Below are 18,731 nucleotides of genomic sequence, written 5' to 3'. Positions count from 1 at the left end.
GCTGTTTGTTGCACCCTCAGGTGCTGGTTGCCATCCTCAGCCGAGCAGCAGATACACAAGTTAAGCTGCCACATTTTATGAGCCAGCAGAATGATTGGGCACTAACTCCTCCTCCTTTCCAGTGCAAAATCAGCAGGCTTGGTTTAAATGGCTGCTGACAGCTTTACTTTTATCTTCATGGGGAAAAATGTTGGGAGTAGCACAAGAAAAATGCAATTGGGAGAGAAAGCCCTACCTCTCTCCTGAGAAATGGAAGTCTTTCTTGCTCTTCCTATGGGACTGAGTAAGAAAAGGCACTCTTTGTTTGAATGAACATTAAAAAAAGTGTTGCTTTGTCAAGTCCTTGGGTTATTGCAGCAATGGCAATAGGATGTTATTATTTTTATACATTTCACAAGTGGACTCTGCAAGGCAGAGATGCAAAGCCAGGCTGGAAGTGTTCCCCAGGAAGGGTGAATGGATGACCCGACACCAGACCGAAAGCTCAGTTTTAACTACCTGCTGATACATATTTTGCAGTGTAACAGCCCACAGTTTTGGTTTAGCTCCCAAAGAGACAACCCCCAGCCACGACAACTGCCAATCCTGTCTTATCCAAAGGCTGAGGGAGTTTAGGCTTCAAACTGTATTTCACCTTTCAGGTTTTCAGTTTCAGTCGCCTTCCAGCTCTTGCTCTGGGTCTTGCAAAAGGAAGCGTGGAAGGGGCACCCGTGGGGCGAGCGCCGTCCCAGCCGCCTCGTGTTGTGATCCCTGCGCTGCCAGCAGCCCCCGTGGGTCATTGGTTTGCGTTCCACACTTGATACTTATTGCCAGACACATCCACGTTCAAGGGCTTCCTTTCACTGCAAAGAAAAAAAAAAAGATAAAAAGGTAACGATGCGGAAAGGAGAATGCCTCCGTTAGCAGAGCACAACATTCTGCCGAGAAGAAAGGGGGCCATGTACTCGAGGTGTGCTCTACCCAGAAGGGTCACTGCATGCCAAGCGGGGCTCTTTTTCTGCCGCGTTCAGCAGAGAACATGCACCAGGTTCTGCACTGGGGAAGCCACAAAAGGTCACGGCTGCCCAGGCCGCCCACCGGGCCTGGGTTATTCAGCAGGAGACACGGTGGGGCTGCAAAGCCATTGCTAATAGCTAATAATAATCCTTGATGGACACACGTGTGGAGAGGTTCGGGTTTGCCTTTCTTTCTCCCAGGACGTGAAAACCCATTTACCACAAATGGAAACTCATTTTCGTGGAAAATATTCCTGAATTTTCCGAGTTAATCCACCTTTAGACAACACTAATGATGAGATATGCATTAGCCGGAGCTGCAAAAAGGAAAAGGAAAAAAGAAATGCAGCACAAAAGCCCTCGGACAGAACTGTGGCTGCTAATGCGCAGGCTTTGCTGCCGCACGGGCGCTGCGGCCCCTTCCCGTGCTGGCATCGTGCCCGTCCGCAAGCTGCCTCGCTAATTTTATCGGAGGGGAGCAAGGAAGGAGTTGAGCAGCACGTAGCGCTCGGCATTTCGCATTCAAGACGAGCTTCTCAAGGACAAGTGATGCCAGCCAAGACCGATACTTCAGAACAGAAAGCCACGTGCTGAAGGAGCCAGGGAAATACTTTCCTTTTTTGGGGTAAAAAAAAATGAATAAAAAGCAGCTTAAGCCTGAAAGTTTCCTCATTTAGAAAAGTATTCCTTATTAACAAAGACATTTTGGAAAAAAAAAGAAAAAAAAGTTATTTTTAATATGCTGAGGCATTTAAAGGGTTTGAAAACTGTACTTTGTGGGTTTTTTTTCCCTTCATTTGTATATTACATTATTTCAGATGCAGTCAGTAGTAGCCATGTATAACCTAACACCTATTTATATTATATACAACATAAGTGTTTTCCTGGTTTTACATCGCTGAGAGCAGCCGCTATTTCCTATCGGCTGAAATGCCTTGTTTGCATTGCTACAAACTGGAGTAACTCCAGAATCAGAAAACGGTTTGCGAAACCGATTTGAACTGCAAGCCCCATAGGCAGAATTCCACAACGGGAGCACGTGCAACTTCCCACTCCCTCCTTAGCACTGCCCCTTCTTGCATAGCCACTTCCAAACATTTTCTTCAACAGCTGGAGGTCACTTCCCTGAGCATCGCTTTCCCTGGGACAAGCGGGTTCTCCTGGTCACTGCTGAGTGTCCCTGCTCTCCAGCAGCCAAACCTGGAGGCGCTCCATGCCATGTGAGCAAGCCAGGGGCTTTGGCAGAGCTCCTGGCGGTGAGAGGAGCCCAAAACGCCGGCAATCACAAGGAGCCGCGGTGCGGCCTGGCACGGCCAGAGGGGACACGGCCGGCGGCACACGGTTTCTGGCAGCCGAGGCGGGAGAGACACCAGGGAGAGGCTCAGGCCAGGAGGAAACAGCAGAGCGGCGTCTGGGGAGCAGACGGGCTGCGTTAGCCCATCCTGGAGCCAACGAAACACACAGGCAGCTGCGAGAAAGCGAAATACTTGCGAAGCTTCCCCTCCCGATGGGGCTGCCCCCATTGCAGCCCCGGACCCAGCCCCACGGCACCGAGGCACGCAACGAGGCAGAGCATGAACAGAGGAGCCGGCCTTTCATCTTCTCAGGACCAAATTTCAGGGAAAAGGAAGAAAGGGAGCACGGGAAAAGGCCACTGCAACAGGCCATGGCCTCTACCTGAGGGCAGCCACTATCCGTGCATCATTCCAGGAGGATCTGGGGCTGGAAAAACAAAACCACAAGGCACAGTGGATGTGGGTCTTACCCAGCAGCCGCTCAAGGAGCCCCTGTTTAAATTCAGGACTGAAGGGAAACCGGAGCACAAGACATGTTCACCCACACCCACCCAAAATAAAAAGGGAACAGTCAGTAGTAAAGGTATTCTCACTTTTAAATAGCAATAATGAGGCCTTTATTCTCTTTTGTCTGTCTGATCCATTTATATTTTATGCTATTTGCAGCGCAGAACATACTTAATATTCACACACAGAAAAGCTGGCATGAAAGGTGCTGCTGCTATAAAACAAATAGGGAGACAACAAGAAAAAGCAAGAAATTGAGAAGTCATATTTGTTTGTACCACATACAGCATTTCCTCACCCCCTCAGGAAGAAAAAAGAAAAAAAAAAAAAAAGGTAGAAATAACCTACACATTACCTAAAATATCTCTCTTTCACCATTTTCCAAGGATTAAAAAGGCCATTCTGTGAGTAACCTGTAAGAAGATTATGATCAGCAAATGTTTATTGCTCCTGAAGACAACTCTGGGGGGGAAAAAAAAAAGACCTCCCACACATTTGACTTGATGAAAATGGCCTGCACTTTAAGGGGGAGAAAAAAAAAAAGGGAAAAAGCTCCAGGTGCCAATTTGCTGAGGTGAGGATTAAGTGCGGGAAGCGATAAGGCGAAGGGTCTTCTCTTGAAGTCATTTTAAAGCATATTAAAGGAATAAGCAATTTCTCTTCTCTGCTGCTGACACTTGGATCACAGCACAGAGCAGCTGAGCAGCAGCGGCAGCTCCCGGATGCTCCACAACCCCGGTAGGAAACTTATTGGGCAACCCTTGTTATCGACTACCAAGGCTGGTGAGGAGCCCAGCTCCAGTGAGCTCGGGTCAGAGGCAAATAACAGAACAAAAGTCATGCTCCCATTTATTTTAACCTTTCTTGGGTTTTTTTTTTCCTCGTTTTTTTGTTTTGCGCCTGGTAGAAGGAAGCAGGGGTAGCTTTTTAAAAGGACTTTTATACAGCATTACAGTATCTTCAGGCTCACATAGCAGTGACGTAAAACGTTTTTTTTTCCTTCTCTATCTGTCAGAGTCTTCAACTGCAAGGGCTTTTATAATTACATACTATTATGTGCGCCATAATAGTAACCACGATACCTAGTTCTTTCCCAGGCAGACAACAGAGGGCGATTCCTGCTCCGCGCTGCCTCTGCACTGCTGCAGCAGCCACGGTGCAGGAAAGCAGCCATGGAGCAGCTTTGCGGGAGCACCAGCTCTCTGGACGAGCCACAGCAAAAAGCCTCTACAGAAGGAGAGTGCAGATGAGGAGAGGACACGGGGCAAAACCCTGCAGTGTCTGACAAAGCTGTGCCGGGACCGTGCCCATTTATCTGCGCGCATCAGAGCCAGGCGCTATTGCCACCATCCTCCATTTCGCAGCGCGAGCCGCGCAAGTTGTTTTGCTCGAGGTCTGGCCGCGGCCATTTGAAATATTCATAGCTGATATTATGCATGTGCAGAGGCGCTGGGAAGGGCTGCGCGGCTCTCGCTACCTCAAGCTTGAACCTTATTCAGGTCAGCCGAGCGCCTATGGGACTGCGCTGCTGTTCACTGTCTAGCAGCTCCAACGCGATTTTCTCCAGAGACGGCTGCCCACAAAGAGCTTCCTGCCAACATGGAAACTGCTCACCAGAAAACTCCCTGGGGGGGGTCCACCTTCAATCTCTGAAGGATAAAACCGTACAATAAGAGAACACCAGCTCTCTCCTCATCGAAAGATGGTGTGAATTTGTTCGGTTTATTTGCTCAGCCGCAGAAATATCCACACAGCTGCTTGCCCTTGACATCTCACAAACATTGCCATGAAATATAAAGTGTCTCGCAGCGGAGCAGATTGCCCTGCAAAAGGAGGAGGACGGCGGGGCTTGGTCACCCCAGGAGCACTGGCTGCAACAAGCACCGTAGCACAGTTAGCAGAGATCAGAGGAGAAGAAAGGCTGGGAGCCTATGAGAGCAGGACGAGCCTGCTGGGGACATCCCAAGCTTTAATACTCCTAGTGCTCACCTTGTCTTGTCATAAAAGGTGTTCTCAAACATGAAAGCAGCTCTTTAATTGTGCTAACAGGCTGACTGGAGAGTCATTTATTTTATTTTCCTTTTTTTTTCCCCCAACAAATTTATTATTCCTACTTGCAAATCAACCGAATTAAATTTGTTATTCCTACTCGCAAGTCAACAGAATTAAATTGATACAAGATTTCACTTAAGGTTTAAAAGCTCTCAAAAGCCCTTCATCCTAAGCACGTCTGGAGCAGGCTCACACGAGGTCATTTTAGGTAGCAACTGGGAAGCCTCCTGGCCAGCAGCCCCTGCCTGCAGGGAGCTCCCCCTGCGTGGTTGTAGGGACCCACGGCCTTCACAGAATCACACTTTGCAGGGCTCTGCCCTTGGCTATAGGGTTTTGTTGCTAAGTGGGGAAAGCTGACCTGCTGCTTTTGCTGCCTCTTTCCCCTCTGCATGACTTTGCTTGCTCTCTCCTGATACGCAGAGAGATGCTAATGCTTCTGCATTAGCTACCTGCACGCATTCGCGCAAGAGGGCTTCTGCCAACCGACCAGCTCTCAGGGGCGAGCCTACAAGGAATCATTTACTGTCTGGAGATGTGTGGTGCTTGACTGATACATGGCGCTCAGCTAGGCCCTCCCACAGGGCTCTGAGCACAAGCCAAGCGCTCGGCCTTTCCCCCGGCTTCAGGACACATGACGGGCTTGGCAGGGGTGTGCAGAGCAGCACCAGCATCTTCCAGATGCGCTAAGCGGGTGGCCCCGGCACCACCTCCACCATCCCGGTGTCCCACTTTTCCCAGTTTCGGAACAAGAAGCTGCCGAGCGCCCTGTGCTGGGGGGCAAGGCACTGAGTGGACAGAGGCTCCGCCGCTTGGCCAGGCCGGCTGCTGGCGAAGGGAGAGAGGCGATGCCGCAGCCGCACAACAGGGGAGCTGCGCCAAAACATGAACTTTTCCTCTAGGTTCTCGCCACACTGGGCCCAGAGCCAAATCCCAAGAAGAGAAAGCAAGCAGGAGAGAAAACAAGCATACAACATGCTCATTAGAGGACATTATGTAGCAGGTTCATTAGGGCCCAGCTCAGATCACTGCCTCCCTCCCTGATCTCTTGTAACCAAATGGCCGCCATGCGGCTGCGCTGCTGCCGGCCGTCCCAGCCAGGCACGACACGCCGAGCGGGGCTGTAGCCGCCGTGCTCGCACGGTGCCTCAAGGGCAGGAAAGGCACCGGGACACATCCAAGGCCTTCCTGGTTTACAAGGAAGATTTACGAGCCCAGATTAACACGTTTCCTCCCACCACACGCAGCGGGGAAGCTCCAACACAGAGCAGAGAGGAGAGCCGCTCTTGGGGATACAGGGAGCGAGGCCATGGGTGAGACAAGCGCAGGGCGTCGGGTCCTCAGAGGAAACGAATTTTCAGGGATTTGGAGGTGATGGGGACAAGCAGGAGGCAGAGGGATGGGGCCCAGGCTCAGCGACTGCAAAACAGCAAGTACCAATCCAACGTGATATAGTGAGATGAGAGGGAAGAGCGAAGTGGAAGGAGTATTGGGAGCAGGAGTGGGAAGAAAAGACCGTGTCAATGGAGACTTGCTGGAATACAGGGAAGATGTCAGGAAAGGCACCCAAGTAGGTGGCGGAGCACGTAGACCTACAGGCTTTGAGTCCTGTAGCAGAGCTGCTACACATGGACAGGCAGCGAGGCTGACCAAAGCACAAGGAGAGCAAGTACCTCAATTATAACCATTACATGCGCACAGGAAATGTATAGGGTGGCGATGGGGGAGGGCAACGCTCTCCTTTGACAGATCCTCCTGGGTGGACAGAAGACAAGATCCTCTTGTCTTCTCTGTACGGTGATGACTTCCGCTAGCGCCTGAAGAAACCACTAACCTAGAAAATCTCCTCAAACCTTCCTCTGTACGGCAACTTTTAGAAGATCAACATTAAAAATGTAACCTATTTAAGTTAAATAGGCCAGCTCACTTAAATAGTCTCTCACTGCACAGACTGGGCGTGTGAAACCTCCTTTCGACTTGCAGGCATCCTTGGAGGCGAACGCCCGGGATGGCAGCGCTGGCCGCGACGAGCCCCGCCGCAGCCCACGACCGGCTCTGCGGCACAGTCACCCCCAGTCACTCACAGGGCTACATGTGGCCCATGCCCGCGCGCCGTTTGCCTGCTTCGCCAGCGGGGATGCATCAGAAGCACTTAGCTGCGCTACCTCCCACCACGGATCATCCCCGGTTACATCATTCCCTCGAGAGCTCCCTCGAAACAAAGAGTTTGTTGGCAGCGCGGCAGCTCCCTTCCTGAAGGTGAAACACCAGGGCAAGCTGCCTTGAAAGCACAAACAGAAAGGGGTGGGAAAAATCACGGCACAGTTTCTGCATCTGCCACGTTGTCAGAAGACATTTTCACGTACTCTGTCAACTTTTACACTAAATGCATTTCAGCAAAAAAAAAAAAAAAACAGCACAATTGTTGTATCAGATGCATATTCTTAAAGGTGGCAGAAATAGTAAGCCTGAATTCCACCTCCAAGCCTGAAACAAGCTAGGAAAATTGAGGAAGAGAACCCTGCTTTGTGCTGTAGTGACTGGCAAGCATTTGACCTTCCATCTTGTAACCAGAAAAACTAGACTACAACAAGGGAGCGCTCCCTTCTCTGGCTTCTTCTAAAGATATCAGCAATCAAATCTCAAACATCAAAGCACTGAGCTTTGGCTGGGTGTCCTGCAGGGGAACGCATAGTTGGAAGGAGGGGGAAGGTAAAACTAGACAGAGAAACACCTACCACTCGTGTTTGATTCAGGCTGCAGACAGCATTCCCGAGGGGCTCACAATGTTTCTTTAGCTGCACCATGAACGCAGCTGCAGGGTTGCGCTCTCCCTGTAGACCACCCAGCAGACAGCTCAAATGCAGAGCTCCCTCGCGGGTCTGGCTGCCGCAGAGAGGACAGCAAGGCACCTTGAAAAGTCTGTAGCGACAGCCCAAACCCGCGGGGCCACAGACCTCTTCCGCTGTGTGCTGAAATCATCCCCCTTCTCCGTGCCCTTGGCAAAGGTCAGCTGTTTCCCTGCAGATTTTGCCATTCAGTGAGTTATAACTAGCTGAGCTGAAGTGTCTCACCTTAGATTTGGATTTATAGCCAATAACAGAGATAGGAGACTCTAGAGATTTTCTTTCTAGTAGGGAATCCAAAGATTTCCTTTCAGCTGAAGCAGGAGATTGGTTTAACAAAATCTAGTTCAATGCAGTATGGACAAAAGCCTTAAAATCATTTTGTATTTTCCCCTAATTACTACTGCAGTTTCTTTTGTAATTGCCAGCCATGCTAGAAAGCCTATAACATAACAATTCTGTTATGCTATCCCTCAAGTTAAAGTTGTTCTGCAAAATATTTTTTTTTATGTGAGTGGGTACAGATTTATATAGAGATGCACCTTGTATACATGACCCAGAAAAAAGCCAAGGACTTCAATGGTATTCTGATCACGCCCAGTATACAATTAGAGCCTGACACCATTTCCATATGTTCTGACTGAAAACTTCAGATAATCTTTCCCTTCCCATTACACACATCATATCAACAACATTATTATTTACTTTTTGAATGGCTTTTTTTTCCCTTGACAGGCAAGGCAAGCACCACGTCAGGAAACAAAAATCAAAACAAAACAAAAAAAAAAAAAAAAAAAGCTTGTTTTGTTGTTTTAAAAAAGATCCTCAGTTGATAGAGCTCCTCATCACACCAAAACACACTTGCCTGTGCAAGCATCAGCGATAGCAGCAAAGGTCTGGAAAGAACAGTACTTGCTCATTAGCAGCTCCTGCAGACGCACAGGAGGTGAATACCTAACAGATTGTCTTTCTCTGGGATCTGGGACTGAGCCCATGGCCAGGGCTGCTCTCCTATTGCTTTGCACCCTTGCCAAATGAGTGACAGCTATTTTAAAGATTTCTATGACAGATGCTTCGAGCCACTTCTCGGGAGCAGCGCGTACCCATCCCCAGCAGGAATCAACAGGAGCTGCAGGCACTTGGCCTCTCTAAAAGGCAGAGCTATAAATTTCACTAGACGTTCTCACTGTGCCATTATAACAAGCTAAAGTAGGTCACAATTTCTACCTATAACATTGTCGGTGACCTTCTATTATTATGTGTTATTCCCAGTCTTGGCATAATTTACTTGTTTCCCAACAGGCTGGATTTACTGCAGTTACCGTTCAGAATATATATACACGTGGTATATTTATATACCCACTAAAATATACATAAAATCAGGAAATAGAACCACACAGGTTAGGAAACCTTGCTGGAATATAAATATGCTTCTTTGCAAGCTTAATTATCGTATGCCCCAAGCTCCTCTTAGTTTCAGGGAACAGGGGAAGCTGAGAATGCACTAAGCGTAGATCCTGACCAGAGCGAGGCTGACCGTGTTTGCAAGGCAGCACTTGTCCCTTCAGGCAGGAATTCCGAGCAGGGACTGGGATCTGCTCCCGCCAGGCGGTGCAGCCTCCAGTGAGAACCCTCGCAACCTTGCTCCGCATGGAGGCTGGTGCACTGGAAACAGCGGGAACTGATCCAGCCAAAAGGTGCTGCACTCGTGACTCGGGAATCATGGATATGGAAATGCAGCGTGAGCTGCTCGTACATAGTGCCAGCCTCAGTGCCCAAGATGGATATACGGGCTGCCTGGACACACAACAAGCTGCTCATGCCCAAGGTGGAATAAGATGCGAGACATAGCGTGAAATCCTCCTGCCATATTCGCCCCCAAAAGGAAACACCTCACACCCCAACTGTGCCCCTCATAGCACCCCTGACACCTCTCATCAAGTATCTTGCCCCACATCGTTATGTAGTGTTGCTCCAATGATGTCTTCCACTCATCTGCATACAACTTTTCTTCCTTTTGCTATTTATTGTTATGGTTAAGGGAGGAAAAATCCTGTTTCGTGCAGGAGCATACGTTTGTGTGAAATATATCTAATTAATTGCTTGAATAGCTGTAGGCAGAGTTGATGAGTACTAGCACAGTAGATAGGAATTAAATCCGGGGGTGAAGGGATTATGTTCTCAGGAAATCAATGCTCCATATAGATACATCTTTAGGCTTTGCAGGTTTTTTTTTTTTTTTTTTTTTTTGAAGGCATTTAAAATAGATCGGTTGCGCTGTGTGCACATTTAATGCAGTGCTTTGTTAAAACACCACACAACCCAGGAGCCTGGGCGGATGGCAGGCGCCCTTTGCACAGAGCCTCTCGCTTGGTGCTTGTCCTTGGCAGGCAGTGACCTTTGCCAGAGGCTGCGGCGGCAGCGGCCCCTGCGAGGGCAGTCGGGGTTTCCACGAGGACGCTCCCATTCTTCCCCTTTCATGGCTGCTGTTGAGGAGGCAGTTTCATCAGATGAGAAATCCTGTCCCCCAAGACCTAGCCTTGCTGGAACAAGTAGCTCTCAAAAGCAGCGTCTGCTTTCCGGAGGGTGCGCGGAGCAGGCTGACATGGCAGCAGGATGTCGCTGGCCCATCCCAGTAGCAAATTCCAAGGGTTTCCGCGCAGCGGCCCGGGCCGGCAGGATGGGATGGATGGAGCGAGGCCCGTGGCACTCCCAGAGTGCGTGGCCCCACCGCGGCAGTGAGCCCCGCGCGGCGCCTGCCTGGGCGGCACGGGGATGGAAGCCCAGTTGTACAGAGCTGGGAGCCAGCCTGAGAACCTAAGGATCCAGGAATGTGGCCTCGTCCTGATGAAACAGTGCTAACGCCTTGGTCACGCTGCCTGGACACCTGCTCTGAGAGGCCAGTTAGCAAAACCTGTTGTAGCTGTAGACACACACGCGCATATCTCCAGTAGAAATACAGGAATATAAAATATTTTGTACTATCTCACTCTTTCAGCTTTGATCTGTCTCTAAAGATTTATGGATTTCTCAATTAAAATTTGCAGCCAAGTACCTCACATCCTGCTCTGAAGCAGTCAGGAGAAAGCTCTAGTATTCCAGTAAACAGCCTGCGTTTAGTAATATGTTTAAATAGTATGGCCAATACTTTAAATTAAAAATCATAAACTGATGTTCTCTGAGGAGAGGGACAGAAAGGCATCTCTCCAGGGCATATCAAATCAGTTCTTATCAGATCTATGGGAATAAAGAAATCTTTACAAATTTTAGTGTTTACTGTGTGTTGCTTGCCATTAGACTGGGGGCGAGCTCTGCAGGATAAAGCTGTGAAGGCTAAACGGGTCCTCACTTATTTACCAGCAGGTCCTCCCATGCAGACAACAAGGGTAACAGACAAACTGACAAAGCGCTTGAAAATGCCAAGGAGCAGAGCAGAGGTGGAGAGCGCCCAGAGGAAGGGGAGGAACCGTGTCCTGGAGGAGAGAGGCCTCTTCTGCTACTTGCATTTTATTTCTGAGGGATCGCTGAGGAAGGGGAGAATTGTCACAGCAGCCGCTGCTGGGTTAATCCAGAATAAATTTCTCCAGATAAATTAACACAAAAGTGCTTTGAAATGTAACAGCAGTAAAGGAAACAAAGGTTTCCTTAACAAAAGGACAGAAAAAGAATAGGTAATAATGCTTTGCAGAGGTGAGAGCTAAACTGAGACCTGCAAGCTAGCTGAATCCATGCAGCAATGGCAGTTTCCTATTCCTTATTTTCAGTTGCAACTGCCTTTCAGTTTTGTAAATCAAGAACTAAATTTTTGCATTTTGTCAGAATCAACTTGTTGGCATCTCAAGGTGACATTTAAAGTTAACTCAAGGGATTTCAAAGAGCACAGAGACTTTTCGTAAAGAAAGAATTTTTGTTGCAGAAAAGCCTTATGAGGTGGAGAGGCTGACTCCCAGTAAAGACAACTTTATGTAGCACCTTTTTGAAAGTTAAATCTAATTTTTCTTTAAAGCATCATCCACTTTGGGCTCTTGGGCACCTCTTCAAAAAAAATAAAGAGAGCTTAACAAAATGGAAGGGATGAGTCACTGCTTCCAAGGCATTAAAGATGGGTTTCCTTTTGAGATCGATGTTTATAATTTTAATAGAAAATTAAATATCTCCTGAGCATTTCCTTATTCTTTTAGAAAACACAATTTCAGCTGAAAGTCAATTTCTCCAAACCCACAAAGCCACAAGGGACCTTCAAGAAGGAGACCTAAATATTGCTGAATATACATTTTAAATTACATACCTTATCTGTACTGTGCTAGAGAAGAGAAGGAATAAGGTTTTCTGTGGATTTGTTTCATTTATAGCTTCTTTAGGAAAATGAAAACTCTGATTTTGCCATCCAAACTCATGCATTTTAAAATTCATTAAGAACTCAGAGAGTGACAGACCTGCAGAAGTCGCCAGTAGAGAATCTGGATCCCCACTGCAGTCAATCCAAGACTGTTAAGCTATTTCATCAGTGACCTGGAAGCATAAAAAAATAAAAGACACATAGCGTGTTGATAAAACAAAGACCAGCAGAGTCGATGCACACTGACATGTACAAACTAAATAACTCCAACACAACCACATATATGCCGAGACACGGGACTATGACAACGACAAGAGGACCACACTGGACAGGGAGCTGCACGTGGCCTCTCAGGTGCAACACCGTGACGAAAAAGGGAAAAAAATAATGTTAGGTAGCATACAGAAAGGAGTACAGAGGGTGATCTGTTTTATTCCATTGAGATTGTTTTTTGTTTACTCACTTTATGCTGCTCTGGCAAGACTGCCAGTGGAACAGCGCCGCAATTCTGGCTCCACTTCTGAGGAAGAGATATCACAAACTGAAAGGCTGCAAAAAAAGCGAGGCAGTGCCTGGGGAAAGCGGTGTAATTTGTAGCAAGCTTCACTTAATCAAAAAAAAAAAGTTAGGAAAATATATTGAAGAATGATCTGCTTGTAAATAATTCCAAAAGCAAAGTATCAAAAAGGTTAGCAGGTTAGAAAGGGGAGATAAGACACTGCACACAAGTTAACCCCCAACAAATTTATATCAGCCATCTGGCTTTCATTTTCAAATGAGGATCACTAAATCAGTTAACTAAATTACTGAGGGAATCCTCCAGTTTTCGGATTGGGGTAAACTCCCATCCAAAAAAACTCCCTTCTGGCCATACCCAAGCTATGGTGCTCCCAACAAGAGGGAGATGAGGCTCAAACTTTCTTGCCCCTAGGAAGGCAACAGCAGCAGAGGGACCAGGCAAATTTCTGGACAACACAGGCTCACTCAGATCGCTTCACTAGGGTGAGAAGCAGGAAGGAAACTTCTAATAGTCCTAATCTGGTGCCTGTGGATGTCATGAGAGTTCAGAGGTGCTGTACAGCAGCCCTGCATTCCCTCCCAAAATGCATCTCCTATACTCAGAGACTGGCTGGAGGGATCCCTGCGCTGCCCCAGCAGCCTTTCTCATCTGGCCCTCAATCTTAGCTTGCAAGGTTTATCTCCACTTTTGATACCCTCAACAGCTTCAGAAAATCACCAGTAATAAAAAGCTCAGAGTTTTTGCTCTCTAAAAACAAGAATGAAATTGAAAAAAAAAAAATCACTCTACTGCATGGTCTGCATTAAGAAAAAAATACAAAAAATAAGAGCAATATAGTTTTATAACCTGGTGTTTTAGAGTTTTGCAGCAACAGGAATCTGCACCTTACACAGCAACACAAGAGAAAGAGATCAAGAGACTCCCGCCCTCACGGAGAGGCTCAATGTCATCTTCTTTACCAAAGGTTAAAACGTGTCAAACCTGACGTATAAATATACTAATTATCATCTTCAGAGGTACTGATCAGCACGCTGATACATCAAAATGGCTTTCTTAATATCACGAATGACATGCTGAACATTACCGCATAATGGGTCGCTCAAGCGCCAGAAGATAATCTATCAAGACTCACTGACAAAATTGTACCACTGCATTTTATTTCTCCACATATGCAAACATAGTACGGCAGGATTAGGGCTCATCTGTCCACCTCCCTTACCTATTGGTCCCTCTCACCTAATATCACCTACTTAATTAGCCAGGCCAATCGCAGGCTGCTGACAGCCAGGTAACCTGTCTCAGATGAAAGGCAGAAATCATCTGACGGGAATGATTAAGTTATGTCTCAGAGGAAAGTCACTCACAGGCAAATATCACCTGAAAAACACCTTAAAAACATAGCTTACAAACACAGAGATGCCATTTTCATACTGTGTCTATCACATGTCTTTTGTCAATGTCAAAACTATTAGTCTTCCACAATAAGGATGTATTTTTCATGAATATTCATATTTCTCTATGCAATATGTAAGTAGGGTGACCTATTTCTTATGTATACTGTTATCTTGATACTAATTAAAAAGCTAATCTAAACCGCTTTGATATATACAAAAAAAAAAAAATCAGTAGAATAAAATATGCTTCCAAGGGGCTCTGTAACCAATGTTCTAGTATTTTACAATCTAGCTTTACAAGTATTTTTCCGTTTCAGATCTAATTGCAGAAGTCTTTGGTCTTACACAGTGTTACCATTATCTTTATTTGTTAACATATTATTTGTTCAGTTTTAAAAAATACTCCCACATGGATGCAATTTATAAAAAAAACCCATCATGGTAATTGAGCCCCAATTTATATCATTATGCCAGCCTTTGCCAGGTAGAATGCTCCAAAGCATTTTGCTGTATTCATTTTTTATCTGGGAGTTTTATTCCTTCACATTTGCTGTCTCTTAGCTTGAAATAGTTGTGTTTGTGGCAACTATGTTCCTGCTAAGAGCAGACACAAGCCGGACTTCTCTCTACCCCCTCAAAACACATGCAGCTCCCATCAGTGCAGTTCTGCCACGTTGCTCATCAAATACCTTTAAGAGGTGACTCCACATGTGCTAGAGTGCTTCATTCTGCCAGCCCCACCTGAACCCCCCAAACCAACTTGGGTCTCTCCAGGACAAGTTCTATAATGTTTTATATTAACCGTTCCTACATTTTCCTGACCAGCCCACCCATCCGTTGGCATCAAAACACAGCTCCAAAGCAGGGAGAAGAGGCCTGGCTGCGCATCAAATATAGATCCATCAGCAAGCGCTGGTGTTCTCCAAACCTTGCTCCAAAGTCTAGACCTTCAGCTCCCTCCTAACACCCATACAACACCTCCTAACAACTGTAGGATACCACCTGCTGCAGCATCCCAGCTCTCCAGGCAGACATCTCCCAGGAACCTCGTGCTGGCTGAAGGGTTCGCGGGTGAACCTGTCTTGAGAGGACAAACATATTTAAGTCCAAAGCAGATACATTTCATTGCATGTTTTGGCTTTCCTTATTTTTTTAAGCTTTGCTACAGAGAAACACATGAAATGGGGATAATCTGAGCACAGGCAGGTGTGTGGTGGGATCACAGAGCTGTTTATTACTTGGTTGGTGAGCGGAGTGCCACTGCCCAGGCTATTTGGGGGTACCTCTGAGAAAGACGTTTCGGTCAAAGCTTTATTTTCCAATATGCAGATTTGCCTGACAGAAATATTTTGAGAACTCATTTGGATTTCAGCTAATTGTTTTGATCCAAAAATGGCATCTTATTTTTAAAATCTTTAAGTGTTATGAAATATTTCAAACTAAACTAATCTGAATGGAGCATTTAATTCAATTGAGATTTTCTTTTTGGTCCAGCCTGTTAACCTGTAAGGGAAAAACAGAGCCCCTCCCTCTACTTGGATGCTACAGGAGATAATTTTTAGGCAGAATACTTAGCATTCTGTGGCTCTCACATTCAGTTTTCTGTTTATTACAATCTGACAACATGCCCTTAAGATTACATTTCTGAAACTCATTAGCTGCTCCAGTGGACTTTGATTTAAATGTGATCGGAAAACCCTCCTTCTGGAGATATTAATAAAAAGAAGGCAATCGTACTTAAATATTGCAGGCACAAAAGAGAGCCTAATACTAATTAAAAGTGTTCTCAGGCCCTGCAACACGTTTCCCACCTCCTCTTCCCGCCTCAACTTGGTGCTCAGGTGAAATCCACGGTGACAGTGGCGGTGACACTGCCAGCTGCCCTGCAAAACCCGGATGGGCCAGGGTGTTGGGTCGCGCTTGATGGGGACAGCAAGTCTACCCAGCTCTCTGTGGTCTCACCCCAAGCCAACGGGGAAACCCCAAATGCCAAAAGATGGGGTTGGGAGCCCTCAGCCTGCTTGGCCAAAAGGCCGAGTGCGGCAGCCGCTGCTTTATGCCCAGCAGGTCTACTCTGCTTCTCCAGGAAGGCGCGGAGAGATCCTCCTCGGATCTTTCTAAAGTGCTTCCTCTTTGTGACATTTTTCCAAGTGTGCCATTTCCTGTTTATCAGGAACAGCTACATCCTGAGCTAAAAATAAAACAAAATAAAATAAATAAAGCCACTTTGAGGCTCTATCCTGAGGTGTTTATCAGCCAGGGAAGAAGTAATTACTAGACTTTTCTCTATAATTACGACTTGAGCTTCCTGTAAACCTGTTAATAATTGCATCTTTGGCGGCCTAATTGGCCTAAAAATGATGGTGACATTTTAGCTGCAAGAGCTGCTAGCCCACAGCAGGCAGAGGAACGCGGCCGTGCGGCCGGTGCGCGCCCCGAGCGGGGAGGCAGCCGAGCCGCGCGCCCTGCGCTGATCCCCACGTGCCCATCCGCGCTGCCAGAAAACACAAAGCAAGGAGGGACACCTGTGGCAAAACAGTCTTTTCTCTTGCCTCTTTTTGTGTTAGTGTGCCAATTTCGACTACAGAAAGGATTTGACTTCTCTTCATGCACACTTCCGTTATTAGCTAATAAAAAAAGGCAACAGCTGATATGAAAAGTCATCACTAGGAAGTAGCTGGAAACAGAAATTCTCATTATTGCCTTGCAGATCAAAGTGTTTTAGGCCTTTGTAGGGAAACAACTTTTATTCACAAATAATCAATTGAAATTAAACAGGTTTGAACTTACAACACATGTATGTTTCATTAATACTACCGATGTCTAGATCAAACAGATAAAAGAGAAGACAAGGATCTAATCTTGGAATTAGACAGTCAACTTCCTCTTGCCCCGTCAGGCCACAGCTTCCAGCTTCCCAAGAGCTTTTATCTCTTTATTCTTCTAGGAATGGAAAACATCTATAGCTAGAAATATTCATCATTTGCCAAATATGCTGTCTTCAACCCTCAATTCCCAGGGAAAAAGAAATAAAAATAAAAATTACATTTCAAATGGTGACTAATAGGCTGTCAAAGAATCACTGTAGATTTCCTTCTTCCTAGTCCCAGCTGAATTTTCACTTTATTTTAGATCTTCTTAAGTCACAAGCAGTGTGATTTTAAATGCTCCCTATTTAACTTATACAAATGCTTGCAGAAATGAACTTCCCTCTCTCATGAGCTCAATTAAGGATTTCAGAGCAGGCTAAAACAGGTGGGCACGTTGGTTTGTTGGGATGTTTATGTGAGTACTAATATTGCCCTACATTGGCCTGATGCCCTGCCAGGCAAATGGGACAGATCAGCTGTCCTTGCCACGGAGCACAGAAGGGAACCTGTTGTGCACCCCGTCCCACAAAGATCATCCAACTCGTCCTCTCCGCAGGGCTTGCGCCTGTGGAATGCCTCAAAACAGCGTTTGAGCTCTGGGATCGCAGAGAGAAAGCCGCCGCATGAAGTATTTGAACACGTCTCATCTGCCAGGTCCTGAAAACTTCTGCACTGTAAAGAAGTGTTTCAGTTAAGAAAGTGAAGTGCAGGTCAGAGAGAAGTAAAGATAGCCAAGAACAGAAACCCTGATTCTTTGCCCTCGTCTGCTTATTCCAGACTAGTCACAGATAACTCCTACTTATTTAAAACCAATAGGTACCAGTATTCTTTTCTCTTAATACTCAAATGTTTGAGCGTATGATGTCAATGGATGTCTAAGCATGAATCCCATGAGGGTCATTCCCCAAAGGCAGCTCCATGAATTGCTAACAAAGCCAAATGTCACTAAAACAGAGCTCTCTGTTCAAGCCACTTAAAATAAGCTTCCCATCATTACCTTTTATTTTGTCAATGCTCTATGCAGATGTCAACTTTTTAGTGCACAAACCATCATCCCTTTTATTCAAGGAGTGTAGTTGTAGAAAGGTGCACCTTGCTATATGTAAAGCAATGCTTTTCATAAAAAAAAAAAATTGCTTTTCTAAAGTACAACTCCTGCCTAAAGCTCTTAATATTTGCCCAATTCATAAATCTTTCACCAGAAAAGGCCAGGAAATTTATTTCAAGAAAATAAAGAAAAAAAAAAAGAGAGAGAAAAGAAATTTGACCTCTGGAAAGTTGTTATCTAAAGCCTACAAAAAAGGATTATTATTATTATGATCATTAAAAAAAGAAATTTAAGAATTTCCTCCACCTTCTCTCAACTGTTTTCATTTCTTCCGAGCAGCTTCACTATTCTACTTCTCCTATCTGCAGTTATTCTGAAATCTATCTACTGAGAAAAAAAAACATATACAATTAAAGAATTATAATTTTTTTTTTCTTATTACTACTGATGCTACACGCAAGATGGTCATGGAGGTAGAAGACAGGACACTCCTGTGAAACAACGCAGTGTGTTCAAATGGGTTTGATGATTTCAGCCCGAGAGCTACAAAGTAATAAGGATGAACCTCTGTGTAAGCGGCCCTGCTGGAACAAGCAGCACAGGTCAAAGACTCTAAAAAGTATTTATACTAGTGTTTATTTTTGACCCCTCAACAAAAAGGAAGTCCTTTATATGGACAACTGAGCTTCCAGGATTCAAGCTCCATCCCAGGCCAAGAAGAACTCTGGCCAAAAAAGAGCCCCCTTTCCCACACCTGAGGCAGCTCCCCTCTTCTAGAAGGGGGAGCTAATGACTTTTCCTCAGCAGAAGCCTCCTCCCTGTGCAAGGAGAACGGCTCCGGCCCCACACGGCGCTCCCACGGCCCGGC

The sequence above is a fragment of the Nothoprocta perdicaria genome, unplaced genomic scaffold, assembly GCF_003342845.1.
Source record: "Nothoprocta perdicaria isolate Ctin4 unplaced genomic scaffold, notPer1 scaffold_35, whole genome shotgun sequence".
NCBI classification, from domain to species: Eukaryota; Metazoa; Chordata; class Aves; order Tinamiformes; family Tinamidae; genus Nothoprocta; species Nothoprocta perdicaria.
Note: the sequence above shows the minus strand (reverse complement) of the source record.